Source organism: Arachis stenosperma, chromosome 4 (genome assembly GCF_014773155.1).
Source record: "Arachis stenosperma cultivar V10309 chromosome 4, arast.V10309.gnm1.PFL2, whole genome shotgun sequence".
Classification (NCBI taxonomy): Eukaryota; Viridiplantae; Streptophyta; class Magnoliopsida; order Fabales; family Fabaceae; genus Arachis; species Arachis stenosperma.
In genome coordinates, this window is record NC_080380.1 from 69182203 (window position 1) to 69196433 (window position 14231).

Genomic DNA, 14231 nt, shown 5'->3' on the forward strand with positions numbered 1-14231 from the left:
AGAGTGGCTCTGCTTAGAATTCTCTGTCTGTTGCTGAGAAGATGATGGAAAAGGCTTGCCATTGCTAAACTTGTTTCTTCTACCATTATTGTTGTTGAAACCTTGTTGAGGTCTCTGTTGATCCTTCCATGAGAGATTTGGATGATTTCTCCATGAAGAATTATAGGTGTTTCCATAGGATTCTCCCATGTAATTCACCTCTTCCATTGAAGGGTTCTCAGGATCATAAGCTTCTTCTTCAGATGAAGCATCTTTAGTACTGCCTGGTGCAGCTTGCATTCCAGACAGACTTTGAGAAATTAAATTGACTTGCTGAGTCAATATTTTGTTCTGAGCCAATATGGCATTCAGAGTATCAATCTCAAGAACTCCTTTCTTCTGATTCGTCCCATTGTTCACAGGATTCCTTTCAGAAGTGTACATGAATTGGTTATTTGCAACCATTTCAATGAGTTCTTGAGCTTCTGCAGGCGTCTTCTTCAGATGAAGAGATCCTCCAGCAGAGCTATCCAATGACATCTTGGATAGTTCAGACAGACCATCATAGAAGATACCTATGATGCTCCATTCAGAAAGCATGTCAGAGGGACACTTTCTGATCAATTGTTTGTATCTTTCCCAAGCTTCATAAAGGGATTCACCTTCCTTCTGTCTGAAGGTTTAGACTTCCACTCTAAGCTTACTCAATTTTTGAGGTGGAAAGAACTTTGCCAAGAAGGCATTGACTAGCTTTTCCCAAGAGTTCAGGCTTTCTTTAGGTTGTTAATCCAACCATATCCTAGCTCTGTCTCTTACAACAAAAGGGAATAGCATAAGTCTGTAGACCTCAGGGTCAATCCCATTAGTCTTGACAGTGTCATAGATTTGCAAGAATTCAGCTAAAAACTGATGAGGATCTTCCAATGGAAGTCCATGGAACTTGCAATTCTGTTGCATTAGAGAAACTAATTGAGGCTTAAGCTCAAAGTTGTTTGCTCCACTGGCAGGGATAGAGATGCTTCTCCCATAGAAGTCGGGAGTAGGTGCAGTAAAGTCACCCAGCACCTTCCTTGCATTGTTGGCATTGTTGTTGTTTTCGGCTGCCATGGGTTCTTCTTCTTTGAAGATTTCTGTTAGGTCCTCTACAGAGAGTTGTGCCTTTAGCTTCTCTTAGCTTTCGCTTCAAATTCCTTTCAGGTTCAGGGTCAGCCTCAACAAGAATGCTTTTGTCTTTGCTCCTGCTCATATGAAAGATAAGAGAACAAGAAAATATGGAATCCTCTATGTCACAGTATAGAGATTCCTTGAGGTGTCAAAGGAAAAGAAAAATAGAAGGAAGAGGTAGAGGAATTCGAACTTATCAAGAAAGATGGAGTTCGAATTGTGCATTAAGGAGGAGTGTTAGTTCATAAATAGAAGGATGTGAGAAGAGGGGAAGAAATTTTCGAAAATAAATTAAAAACATTTTAAAAACATTTTGAAAAAGACTAATTGATTTTTGAAAACTAAGAGTGGAAAAGAAATCAAGTGATTTTTGAAAAAGATTTTGAAATAAGAAATTAAAAAGATATGATTGAAAACTATTTTGAAAGAGATATGATTAAAAAGATATGATTAAAAATATGTGGTTTTTTTAAAAAAATATGATTGAGAAGATATGATTTGAAAAACAATTTAAAAAGATTTGATTTTAATAATTAATGACTTGGCTAACAAGAAAGATATGATTTAGACATTAAACCTTTCTCAACAGAAAAGGCAACATGCTTAAAATGTTGAATCAAATCATTAATTGTTAGCAAGTATTTTTGAAAAAGAAAGAAATTGATTTTGAAAATATATGATTAAAAAGATATGATTTGAAAAAGATTTGATTTTGAAAAAAATTTGAAAACTTGAAAAAAAAATTGGCATTAAAAACAAAATCTTCCCTCTTGTGCCATCCTGGCGTTAAACGCCTAGAATGGTGCACATTCTGGCGTTTAACGCCCAAAACACTACCCTTTTGGGCGTTAAACGCCCAGCCAGGCACCCTGGCTGGCTGGTGCACGAAATTGCAATCACACTTTTGCAATTCCGCACAACTAACCAGCAAGTGCACTGGGTCGTCCAAGTAATACCTTACGTGAGTAAGGGTCGATCCCACGGAGATTGTCGGCTTGAAGCAAGCTATGGTTATCTTGTAACTCTTAGTCAGGATATCAATAATTATCAGGGTTGATTGTAGAAAGTAAAAGAACATGAAATAAGTACTTGTTTTTGCAGTAATGGAGAACAGGTTGAGGTTTTGGAGATGCTTTATCTTCTGAATCTCTACTTTCCTACTGTCTTCTTCTTCAAGCACGCAAGACTCCTTCCATGGCAAGCTATATGTAGGGTTTCACCGTTGTCAATGGCTATCTCCCATCCTCTCAGTGAAAATGTTCAACGCGCTCTGTCACAGCACGGCTAATCATCTGTCGGTTCTCAATCAGGTTGGAATAGAATCCAGTGATTCTTTTGCGTCTGTCACTAACGCCAGCCCTCAGGAGTTTGAAGCTCGTCACAGTCATTCAATCCTTGAATCCTACTCAGAATACCACAGACAAGGTTTAGACCTTCCGGACTCTCTTGAATGCCGCCATCAATTCTAGCTTATACCACGAAGATTCTGATTAAGGAATCCAAGAGATATCTACTCAATCTAAGGTAGAACGGAGGTGGTTGTCAGGCACACGTTCATAGTTGAGAATGATGATGAGTGTCACGGATCATCACATTCATCAGGTTTAGGAACAAGTGATATCTTAGAATGGAAGCAAGCATGATTGATTGAAGAACAGTAGTAATTGCATTAATCCATCAAGACACAGCAGAGCTCCTCACCCCCAACCATGGGGTTTAGAGACTCATGCCGTAGAAGATACAATGAGAAACGTGTAAAGTGTCATAAGATAGAGATACAATATCAAAAGGTCCTATTAATAGTGAACTAGTAACCTAGGGTATACAGAAATGAGTAAATGACGTAAAAATCCACTTCCGGGGTCCACTTGGTGTGTGCTTGGGCTGAGCATTGAAGCTTTCATGTGTAGAGACTTTTTTCTGGAGTTAAACGCCAGCTTTTATGCCAGTTTGGGCGTTTAACTCCAATTTTTGTGCCAGTTCCGGCGTTAAACGCCGGGAATTCTGAAGCTGATTTGCAACGCCGTTTTGGGCCATCAAATCTCGGGCAAAGTATGGACTATTATACATTGTTGGAAAGCACATGATGTCTACTTTCCAACGCCGTTGAGAGCATCTGTAGTCCTTTTCAGTCTCTGAATCAGATTTTTGCTCAGGACCCTCAATTTCAGCCAGAAAATACCTGAAATCACAGAAAAACACACAAAATCATAGTAAAGTCCAGAAAAGTGAATTTTAACTAAAACTTAGTAAAAATGTAATAAAAACTAACTAAAATATACTCAAAACACACTAAAAACAATGCCAAAAAGCGTATAAATTATCTGCTCATCACAACACCAAAGTTAAAAATCAAAGCAACTGAAAATCAAAATAGAATAAAAAGAAGAGAATATACTATAGACTCCAAAATATCAAAGAAACTTAGCTCCAATTAGATGAGCGGAACTAGTAGCTTTTTGCTTCTGAACAGTTTTGGCATCTCACTTTATCCTTTGAAGTTTAGAGTGATTGGAATCTATAGGAACTCAGAACTCAGATAGTATTATTGATTCTCCTAGTTAAGTATGATGATTCTTGAACATAGCTACTTTATGAGTCTTGGCTGTGGCCCAAAGCACTTTGTCTTCCAGTATTACCACCGGATACATTCATGCCACAGACACATACTTGGGTGAACCTTTTCAGATTGTGACTTAGCTTTGCTAAAATCCCCAATTAGAGGTGTCCAGGGTTCTTAAGCACACTCTTTTTGCCTTGGATCACAACTTTATTATTATTATTATTATTATTATTATTATTATTATTATTATTATTATTATTATTATTATTTTCACTGCTTTTTCTTGCTTCAAGAATCAATTTTGATAATTTTTTCAGATCATCAATAACATTTCTCCTTTTCCATCATTCTTTCAAGAGCCAACAATTTTAACATTCTTAAAACAACAAATTTAAAAGACATATGCACTGTTCAAGCATTCATTCAGAAAACAAAAAGTATTGTCACCACATCAAACTAATTCAACTAGTTTCAAAGATGAATTTGAAATCCTGTACTTCTTGTTCTTTTGTGATTAGAGCATTTTTTCATTTAAGAGAGGTGATGGACTAATAGGACATTCATAGCTTTAAGACATGAACCTTAAATTTTATTAATCATGAATTAAGAACAAGACTCAAAAATAGATATAAGATAAGACTAATAGTAATAGAAAACAAAAATTTAAATGGACTCCTAATGATAGAGGTTATCATAGAGTTAGGACTCAACAACCTTGATTTTGAGAAGTGGATGCTCCCTCAACTTGTGGGGTATCTGACCCTTCAAGGGAGAGCTTTTGGCACTTCAACTCCTGTAGCTCACATCCTTGCTTCTCTTGTTCCTTCAGCAATTTGCAGAGCATGCAGTTTTGATTCTGCTGTTCTTCCTTAATTTGTTCCATAGCTTCTTGCAGCTTGGCAACAGATGCTTCTAGACGAGTCCAGTGGTCAATTTCAGGAAGTTCAGGGAGGAACTCCTGCGCCCTCCTTTTGATAGAGTTATCTTGCATTTGTCCTTCCATTGACCTCTTGGTGATTGGGTGCTCAATTGGGATGAATTCATCTACTCCCATCCTCACCCCAGCATCTTTACATAGCAAAGAGATTAAGCTTGGGTAAGCCAGTTTGGCTTCAGTGGAATTCTTGTTTGCAATTGTGTAGATCTCACAAGCAATCAGATGATGAACCTCCACTTCTCTTCCCAGCATAATACAATGAATCATCACTACTCTCTTGATAGTAACCTCAGAACGGTTGCTAGTGGGCAATATGGAACGCCCTATGAAGTCCAACCAGCCTCTTGCAACTGGTTTGAGATCTCCCCTCTTGAGTTGGTTTGGGACACCTTTTGAATTGGTTGTCCACTTAGTTCCAGGGAGGCATATGTCCTCTAGAACTTGATTCAACCCCTTATCTGCTCTCACCATTCTCCTATTAAAGGATTCAGGATCATCTTGCAGTTGAGGCAATTTGAAGATATCTCTTATTTTGTCCAGATGGAAGTAGATAACCTTCCCTCTGACCATGGTTCTGTAAGTATGGAAAGCGGTTCCAGTCATTCTCTGCTTATCTGTCAGCCACAGATTTGAGTAGAATTCCTGAACCATATTTCTTCCAACCTTTATCTTAGGATTGGTTAGAACTTCCCATCCTCTATTTCGAATTTGCTCTTGGATCCCCGGATATTCATCTTCTTTTAGATCGAATTTGACTTCCGGGATCACTGACCGCAGACCCATTATTTTGTGATAATGGTCTTCATGTTCTTTGGTTAAGAACTTCTCTTGATTCCAAAGACTCTTTGGATTATTCTCTTTCTTGCCTCTTGAATTGGTTTATTTTTCCTTAGGAGCCATGATCTTGATGATTCTTAGCTTTGTGATCACGGAAAAGCACACCAAACTTAGAGGTTTGCTTGCCCTCAAGCAAAAGAAAGGAAAGAGGGGAGAGAGGAGGAGAGTGATGACAAGTCATCTTAGCCTAGTTTCACTAGTCTTTTTCTTTACTTTTATTTAGTTTTATGCACTTTCTTAAGCCACAAGTAAGCCTTTTGGGTTGAATTTCATATCATCTCTGCCTCAGTCAATCATGTATAAAAAGATGCATTTTCATGAGATTCTGTGCTATAATTGTCATATATTTTGGAAGAGAAACAATCTCATGATTTGAAGCACAACTTTGATGTTTTTGATTGATTGATGACAGGTGAAGCAAGGCTTGGAAGAAGGTTACAAAAAGTTGAAGAACACCCTGGAGTGAAGCCAACGTTTGAGCCAACGTTTGACCTCAAGCTTTGAGGCAAACGTTGGCTGAAGAAGAAGCTCCTGGAAGGGGACGTTGGAGCCAACGTTTGACCTCAAACATTGAGGCAAACGTTGGTGACATAAAAAGGAAAATTGGCACTCCTGGAAGGTGAAGTTTGCGCCAACGTTTGACCTCAAACGTTGAGGCAAACGTTGGCACCTAAGAGGAGGCAGAGTGAGCTTTTGGCAGCGACATTTGAGCCAACGTTTGACCTCAAACGTTGAGGCAAACGTTGGCTACATTTTGGCAAGAAGGAGCATGGAAGAACAACCCTGGTTGATGAGCTAATTGAGCCACGTTTGCGCTAACGTTTGACCTCAAACGTTGGGCCAAACGTTGGCTAAAAAGAATGCATGGGGGATCCACGTTTGAGCTCACGTTTGACCTCAAACGTTGAGCCAAACGTGGATGACAGCAAAATGAGGCCTGCTGCATTATTTCACACGGCAACGTTTGACCTCAAACGTTGGCTCAAACGTGAGACTTGCATGGCCGGTTCATAAGTGGATTTCTTCCCAACGCCTAGAGCAACCAACAGAGGCCACTAGCAACCCAATTCCATCAAGGCCAAGGCCCAAATCAAGGCTTGAAGATCACTAGAAGAAAGTGTATAAATAGCTTAGGATTTGAAGTTTTACGGGAGCTTTTTGATTTGTGATTTTCGCTAAGGAGTTTTGAGAGTATACTTGTCATTTGAGAGAGTTTCTGGGAGGAGAATTGAATTCTCTTCCTCTGGGTTTTATTATTTTCTTTTCTGCAAAGCTTTATTTGAGTCTTGGGTGTTGAAGAATTGAGGAAATTCTGTCTCAATCTCACCTTGAGATCTCTCTGTTTTTTTTACTGCATTTCTGGAAATTGAACTTGGATTTACATTTCTATATTACTCTCTTCTTTAAGTTTGCAATTGCTCTTTGGATTTGGATCTAGGAAGGAAGTGAGATCTAGACTTGGCTATCTAGTCTCTTGGGTCCTGAGATCTATTGATTTCCATTTTAATTTCCTGGTTTAATTGATACATCAAGCTTATTTTTCCTTTTAATCTGAAATCTAGTTGAATTGAATCCATCATCTACTCTTCTGCTTACTTTCCTTGTTTAATTTCTACAATCCCATATCCCCAACCCAGTTATGTTTCTGCAATTTACATTTCTTGCACTTTAAGATTCAGCTCTTTTTCTTTTTGTTCCCTTTAATTTCCTGCAATTCACCCACTCCCCTTTACATTCTATGCAATTTAATTTCTGTCAACACAATTTCACACAATCAACACTTGTTTGCTTGACTAATTCAACCACTAAACTAAAATTGCTCAATCCTTCAATCCCTGTAGGATCGACCTCACTCATGTGAGTTATTATTACTTGATGTGACCCGGTACACTTGCCGGTGAGTTTTGTGTCGGATCGTTTTCCGCACATCAAGTTTTTGGCGCCGTTGCCGGGGATTGAAATAGATTGACAATGATTAAGTGAAGTGGAGATCTAGATCAAGCATTTTTTCTTCTCTGTTTCTTTAACTTTTGACTAACACGCTAACTGTTTGAATTTTTGCCTAAGCTAACTAATATTTCACTTCAGCCATGGATTAAAGTGTTATTGCTTTTCTGGTATTATGTGATTCTTGTGTTTTGCTTGTATGTCAGATACAAGAAGAGAGATCCCTACCTTTCATGAAACTGACGAAAGAATCCTCCAAAGGCTAAGAAGAGAAGCAAGAGAAAAAAATATTGCTGGAGAGGAAGAATCAGATGAAGAATATCATGAATTGGAGGAACACTCAACAAATCCAACAAATCCACCAGTGAGAATGGCCAACAACAATGGTCAACCCCAGAGGAGAGTCTTGGCTTCATATACATTTGCTAATCCAAGGCATTGTGGGAGTAGCATCCTTACCCCAAATGTCGATGCAAATAACTTTGAATTGAAGCCCCAACTCATCACCTTGGTGCAGAACAACTGTTCTTATGGAGGAGGCCCCTTGGAAGATCCAAACCAGCACCTATCCACCTTCCTGAGGATTTGTAACACTGTCAAAACCAATGGTGTGCCTCCTGACAGCTACAAGTTATTGCTATTCCCATTTTCTCTCAGAGACAAGGCCACTCAATGGTTGGAATCATTTCCAAGAGACAGCATCAACAATTGGGATGATTTGGTAACCAAGTTCCTTGCCAAATTTTACCCACCTCAAAGGATCATAAGGTTGAAAACTGAGGTACAAACATTTACACAAATGGAGTCTGAACCCATCCATGAGGCTTGGGAGAGATACAAGGCTCTAATCAGGAAATGTCCTCCTGAAATGTTCACTGAGTGGGATAAGCTGCAGAATTTCTATGAGGGCTTAACATTGAAATCCCAGGAAGCTTTGGATCATTCAGCTGGAGGTTCTTTGCAACTCATGAAAACTGCAGAGGAAGCTCAAAATCTCATCGATATGGTGGCCAACAACTAATACTTCTTCGCTCATCAAAGAAACCACCAACCATCACAAAGGAGAGGAGTAATGGAGCTAGAAGGAGTTGACACCCTCCTAGCTCAAAACAAGATAATGCAGGAGCAGATTCAACAACAATTTGAGTAGATGGCTAAAAAGATTGATAGCCTGCAAGTTGCAGTAGTGAATACAAGCCAACCATCAACCAAATGGGGGCAAAATGAAGAAAACCAAGAAGATCAGCAGCAGGAACAACCTCAATATGTGCATAACCAAAGCTCCAGCCAAAATGAAGTCTATGGTGACATCTACAATCCATCCTGGAAGAACCATCCAAACATAAGATGGGGAGATAACCACACTCAAAATCAGTAATCATGGCAACAAAATTCAAACCAAAACAACTCAAGAAACAACCAAAATCACAACCAGCAAAACACTAACCCCAATCCATATAGAAAACCCCAAAACAACCACTCAAATTCTAGCTACTGTCCACCCAATAACCAAACCACTAACCAAAACACCCACCATCAACCTTCAACACCCCACAACCAGTCACAAACATCACAAGACACTCAAAGGATCTCCAACTTGGAGACATTGATAGAAAAGATGATGAAGCACCAAGAGACAATGATGGAGAAACTCATGAAAAATCAAGAGATGGCAAGACAAGATCAAGAAGCAGCAAGAAAAAATCAAGCCACAACAAGCAAAAACCAAGAAGCTTCAATTAAAAATCTCGAGAGGCATATAGAACAAATGGCTAAACAAATTACAGATGCATCCCCAAGTGCCACTCAAGACCACCCAAGGGACAAAGGAAAAGCTACAAAGTGGGAGGAGTGTAAAGCAATCATAGTGGAAAGTGAGAAGAAAGCCATCAATCAGGAAGAACACAACAGAGAAGTTCCACAAGAAGAGACAGAAGAGAGAAGTGAAGAGGATCAGAAAATCAAGAATGCAAAAAGCTCAAAGAGAGATAAGGACATTCTTGAAACACAACTACAAGAGAAGAAGGAAAGGGTGAAGCCACATATCCCCAAACATCCATACCCTCAGAGGTTCAAAAAAAAGAATGAGGATAAGCAATACTCAAAGTTCCTGGACATATTCAAGACCCTCAGCATCAATATTCCTTTCTTAGAAGCACTTGAACAGATGCCAGTGTATGCCAAATTTATGAAGGAAGTGCTGACAAAGAAAAAGTCCCTAAAAGAAGGACAAATTATTGAGATGACAAAGGAATGTGGTGCTATTCTCCAAAGAGAGTTACCAGAGAAGAAAGATGATCCTGGGAGTTTTTATATACCTTGCACTATAGGAGACATAACAATTGAAAAGTCATTCTGTGACCTTGGTGCAAGCATAAACTTGATGCCTTTGTCTCTAATAAGGAAACTTCGAATTTGTGAGCTGAAATCCACACGAATACTCCTTCAAATGGCTGACAAATCCATCCAGCAAGCAGTTGGAGTTGTAGAGAATGTGCTGGTAAAAGTGGAAAAATTTCTTCTCCCAGCTGATTTTGTCATTCTGGATATGGAGGAGGACCCTAACACCCCCATCATCCTAGGGAGGCCTTTTCTTGCTACGGACAGAGCACTGATAGATGTTGAAAAAGGGGAATTGTTGCTGAGAGTGCATGATGAGCACCTAGCATTCCATGTGTTTAAAACCCCACATGAGCCCACTCAAGAAGAAGAGTGTACGGAGGATAAGGCCGGAAATCAAAGTTTGAAGGAGGTAGTCAATGAGTTAGCTCCAAGACTTCCAAATCCACGCTTGAAAGAAGTAGAGATGGTGCAACAGACCAAAGAAATCAAGGAGGAACTAGATCCAAAACCTCCAGATGAGAAATTCAACATCTCAGATAAGGAACCACCAAGGCAGGGAGTATCTTTTGAGAAAGAAAAGAAGAAGAGGCCAAGAGGGTGGAGAAACAAGAAGATCCCTACTGAAGGCTTTTCACCAGGGGATAAAGTAGTGTTAAACACCCAACCAATGAAGGTGTCCCCACAATCATCCGAATACTACACTGTAAACCGGGTCCTTTCACTTGAACACCTAGAGATCATCAAAAAGGAGATTGGAAGGAAGTTCACAGTAAGAGGAGAAAAGCTGAGGCACTATGATCTTCAACCCCCATGATCTAAGGGGACCAATGTCAAGCTAGTGACATTAAAAGAGCGTTTCTTGGGAGGCAACCCAACATGAGGTAGTTTTCTTTTCATAGCTTTTTCAATAAAAAAGTTGAATAATTGGTATGTATCGCAAGGAGCTAAGTTTGGTGTTCCACACCAAAACAAATTAAGAGAGAATGAAGCATTCTAAGTTTGGTGTTCCACCAAAAATTTGATCTAAAAACACGTTCTCACTTTCTGACTAATGCTAGCTCCAAGCAATAGACAAATCATTCAACCATTTAATTACTTTCTAGTTTTTAGTTTTACTGCCTTTGGCAAAAATAGGAGAATTTTGCATATGGTTACTGTTCCGAGGGTTACCTGAAACGTGGAGCTCGGTCGTCTGGCAGGACCCGAGGTGGGGGTTCCGTGACCCGAGCTTGATGCGCTGAGCGGCGGGTGGTTGTACCTGCAATGACACTCCGATGCTTAAGTTAGCATGGGTCCAAGCAGATATGTGTAGAATGTAGAATCTGAGTTATACCTGGGTGCTCCAGTGTATTTATAGTAGTTGGTCGTGATCTTCCCTGGATAAGATATTCTTATCTTATCTTATTTTTTCGGAGTTTTATCTCTATCTTTGCGGAACCGCCTTTCCTAGGCCTTTTCGGCCTTTTAGGTTTTGGGCTTCGTTCCTTATGATGGGCCTTCTTAGCTTTATTGTCCGAGGTCCGACCTCAGGCGTGGGCCTTGGGACGAGGTCGGACCTTCTATGAACTTTGCCGAGTTTGGGGAGCTCGGTCAGGGTATGAACAGTGCCCCTGCCCGAGTTCGTCCTTTTTGAGAGGTCGAGCTCGGGCATAGTAGTTTTTTTCAAATTTTCAAAAAATGGCCGTTTCTGCATTTATTGCTTTTTTACCGTTTTTCCTTGATTTTCGTTCCGGCCTTCGTGAAGGCTTTATTTATTCGCTCCCTTTCCTTTTCTTCGTTTATTCTGTTCCTTTCTTGTTTTTCTGAGTTTTCGCCATCTCTTTTTCGAGCGCCGCTTCTTCTTTTTCTTTGTTCTTCTTCCCCGATTCTTTCTGTGCGTTTTTCCGGGGTTTCCTCTGCGCCGTTGTTTCGTGCTTCTTGCTTCAGGAGCTTGCCGCCTTCGTTTCTCCTTTGCCTCGGAGCTCCTCGCCTTCGTTTCTACTTTCCAGGTTTGTTTTTCCATGTTTTTACTTTCTTGTGATCATATGCTTCTGTTCTTTGTGTGGCTCTTTGTTTTGTCTCTTTATGCCTGGGTTGCCCCGAAAAAGAGGCGCCGCCATTGCTGTTGTTTGTATATGGGGGGGGGGCTCTTTTTGTTCTCTGGTGTTTTTCGGTCCGGGTTTGCTGCATTTTCTTCGCGGGGTTTTTGTTTTCTTTGCATTGCTGAATGGGTTTTTGCTTTCTGTTGTATTCTTCTTTGTAGGTAGGAATTTATGTCTCGAAAGGTTCTTCAAGCGGTGTCGACCAAGATTCTGAGTGGTCTTGGTTGGGTAGATCCTCTTCCTTTGAGAATCCCTTCTGTGGTAGATTCTGAATATTTAGCTAGGTTCCGTAGGCACAGTAGCATATGTGAAAATAGAGAGTCTGAGAGGGATTATGAACTAGTGGCCCCGGATTCCGAGGAGAGAGTGTGCTTCCCGCCTTTAGAGAGTTCCGAGAAGCTCTTCTTTTATGCTTATGATTGTTTTTTCTCTAAGCTGGGTGTCCGACTTCCTTTTACCGACCTGGAGTCCGAGGTGTTGTGGTCTTGTAACCTTGCCCCTACGCAGCTCCATCCAAATTCTTGGGCATTTTTAAAGCTGTTCCAACTTTTGTGTCAGTTTTTGGGTGTCTCTCCCTCTATTTCCCTTTTTTCCTATTTGTTTGTGTTGACGAAGCCGGGGTCGGGTGGAGGGAAGGTATCCTGGGTCTCTTTTAGGGCTAACCAGGGAAGAAAGTTTTGTACCCTGTATGATGAGTCCTTTCACGATTTTAAGAACTTTATTTCAAGGTTCGGGCTACTGGAGACGTCCGACCTTTCTTTCTAGATGAGAGTGGGGAGCCTTCTTTTCCTCTTTGTTGGCAGGAGAATGTAGTGTCTGTTAAGTATACCTTTGAGAGTCTAGATGAGGTGGAGCAGGCTTTTGTGGGTGTGGTGAGCAGTTTATGGGGTCGGGCACCTCACTTGGATACGAAGAAAATGTTGGGAGATCCAAGCCTTCTCCGTTCCGAGTTAGGTAGTTCCCGACCTCTTTCGAGATTCATCTTTTTCTTAGTATTTTGGCCTTGTTTGTTTTGGTGGAATTTCTGTTGTGGTAACTCCTTTTCTTTTATTTCTGCAGAGATGTCTTCTCAGGCGGATTCCATGAAGTATCTTCGTCGGACGAAGAAGTCTGTGGCCGCTCGGAATATTGAAGCTGGGGGGCTTCTGCCCGATCTTCTCCGGAGAAGTCTACTGTGGGTGTTCAGACTCGGTCGAAGACTATTCCGACTCCCCAGTTCCGAGCTATAACTCAAGATCCTCCGACCTCCGGGCCTGCTACCTCTTCTCCTCCCCCGTTCTCGGGTCCTCCTCCCAAGAAGCAGAAGACCTCTCAAGAGCCTGCGGGTTTTAATGACAAGGATTTCGATGCTCTTGGTTGGATTGAACAGCATATTCTCCCTCAGACCTTTATTTCTACTGATGATGTGTCTATGGAGCACCATTTTCAGTATATGGCGCGGAGTTGTGTTCGGATGGCTAGTCTTCATGCTGCTATTGCCCGAGAGTTCAAGAAATCTCCCCTTGGCGCGACCAGTTCCCGACTTGAGAAGGCTCAGTCCGAGCTCGAGAAGATTAGTGAGCTGAAGGCTGCTAGGATTGCTGAGTTGGAAGCATCTTTAGAGAAGGAGAAAGCTAAGGCTACCGCGGCTGTGGCGGCAGTGAATGCATCTGAGGGGATGGCAAAGGCAGCGAAGGAAAATTATACTCGGGCACTTGCCGAGCTTGTGGAGACGAAGGAGAAGTTGCAATCTGCTCAGAATGACTTTTACGAGCTAGAAGGGCATGTGGCGAAGGGTATGGATGCTATGTATGAAAATTTGAAGGCTCAGGTCCGGGTTCTTGCTCCTGACCTGGATCTGAGTTTATTTAGTATGGATAACGTTGTTGTGGAGGGAGAGGTTGTTGCTGCTCCCAACGAGGATGAGGTTCCGGTGTCCGACCCCAAGGTTCCGGTGTCCGTCGCCGAGGTTCCGGTTGCGAACCCGACTTCACCTTTGGTCGGGGATGGGTCTGGTGCAGAGGTTTTGAACCGGGATGATGGTGCTGTCGATGCTATCCCGATTTCTATGTTTCTTCCGCAGCCTTCTGTTGATGCGGCGACCGGGAAGGATCTTGATCCTCTGTAATCCCTTTATCTTTTGGGTTTTTGCCCGGCCTGTGGGCTCTTTTGTTTTTTGGATGATTTCTGTGGATGCTTTGGACACCTTTTTTGCTTTTAGCTACTTGTAGTAACTTTTTTAGCTTATTATGCGGTGTTTTTGTTCGCGTTTTGACTTGTTTGTTCCGCTTTTATGCTTTTTAGTTGTTTTTGGATAACAACTTTTTAGCTAGCGTTTGATTTCGTTTTTTCGCTCGTACTTTTTTAGTTGTTTTTGTATAGCAACTTTTTAGTAAGCGTT

The 14231-nt window shown here is 41.1% G+C and overlaps 1 non-coding gene across 1 annotated transcript; it reads left to right on the top strand.

The window, feature by feature from the left end:
• The first annotated feature begins 573 nt into the window (after positions 1–573).
• On the top strand, positions 574–681 carry LOC130977416 (small nucleolar RNA R71). The gene has a single exon (XR_009085106.1). It is a non-coding gene; the product is annotated as a small nucleolar RNA R71 (small nucleolar RNA).
• The last annotated feature ends 13550 nt before the right edge of the window (positions 682–14231 follow it).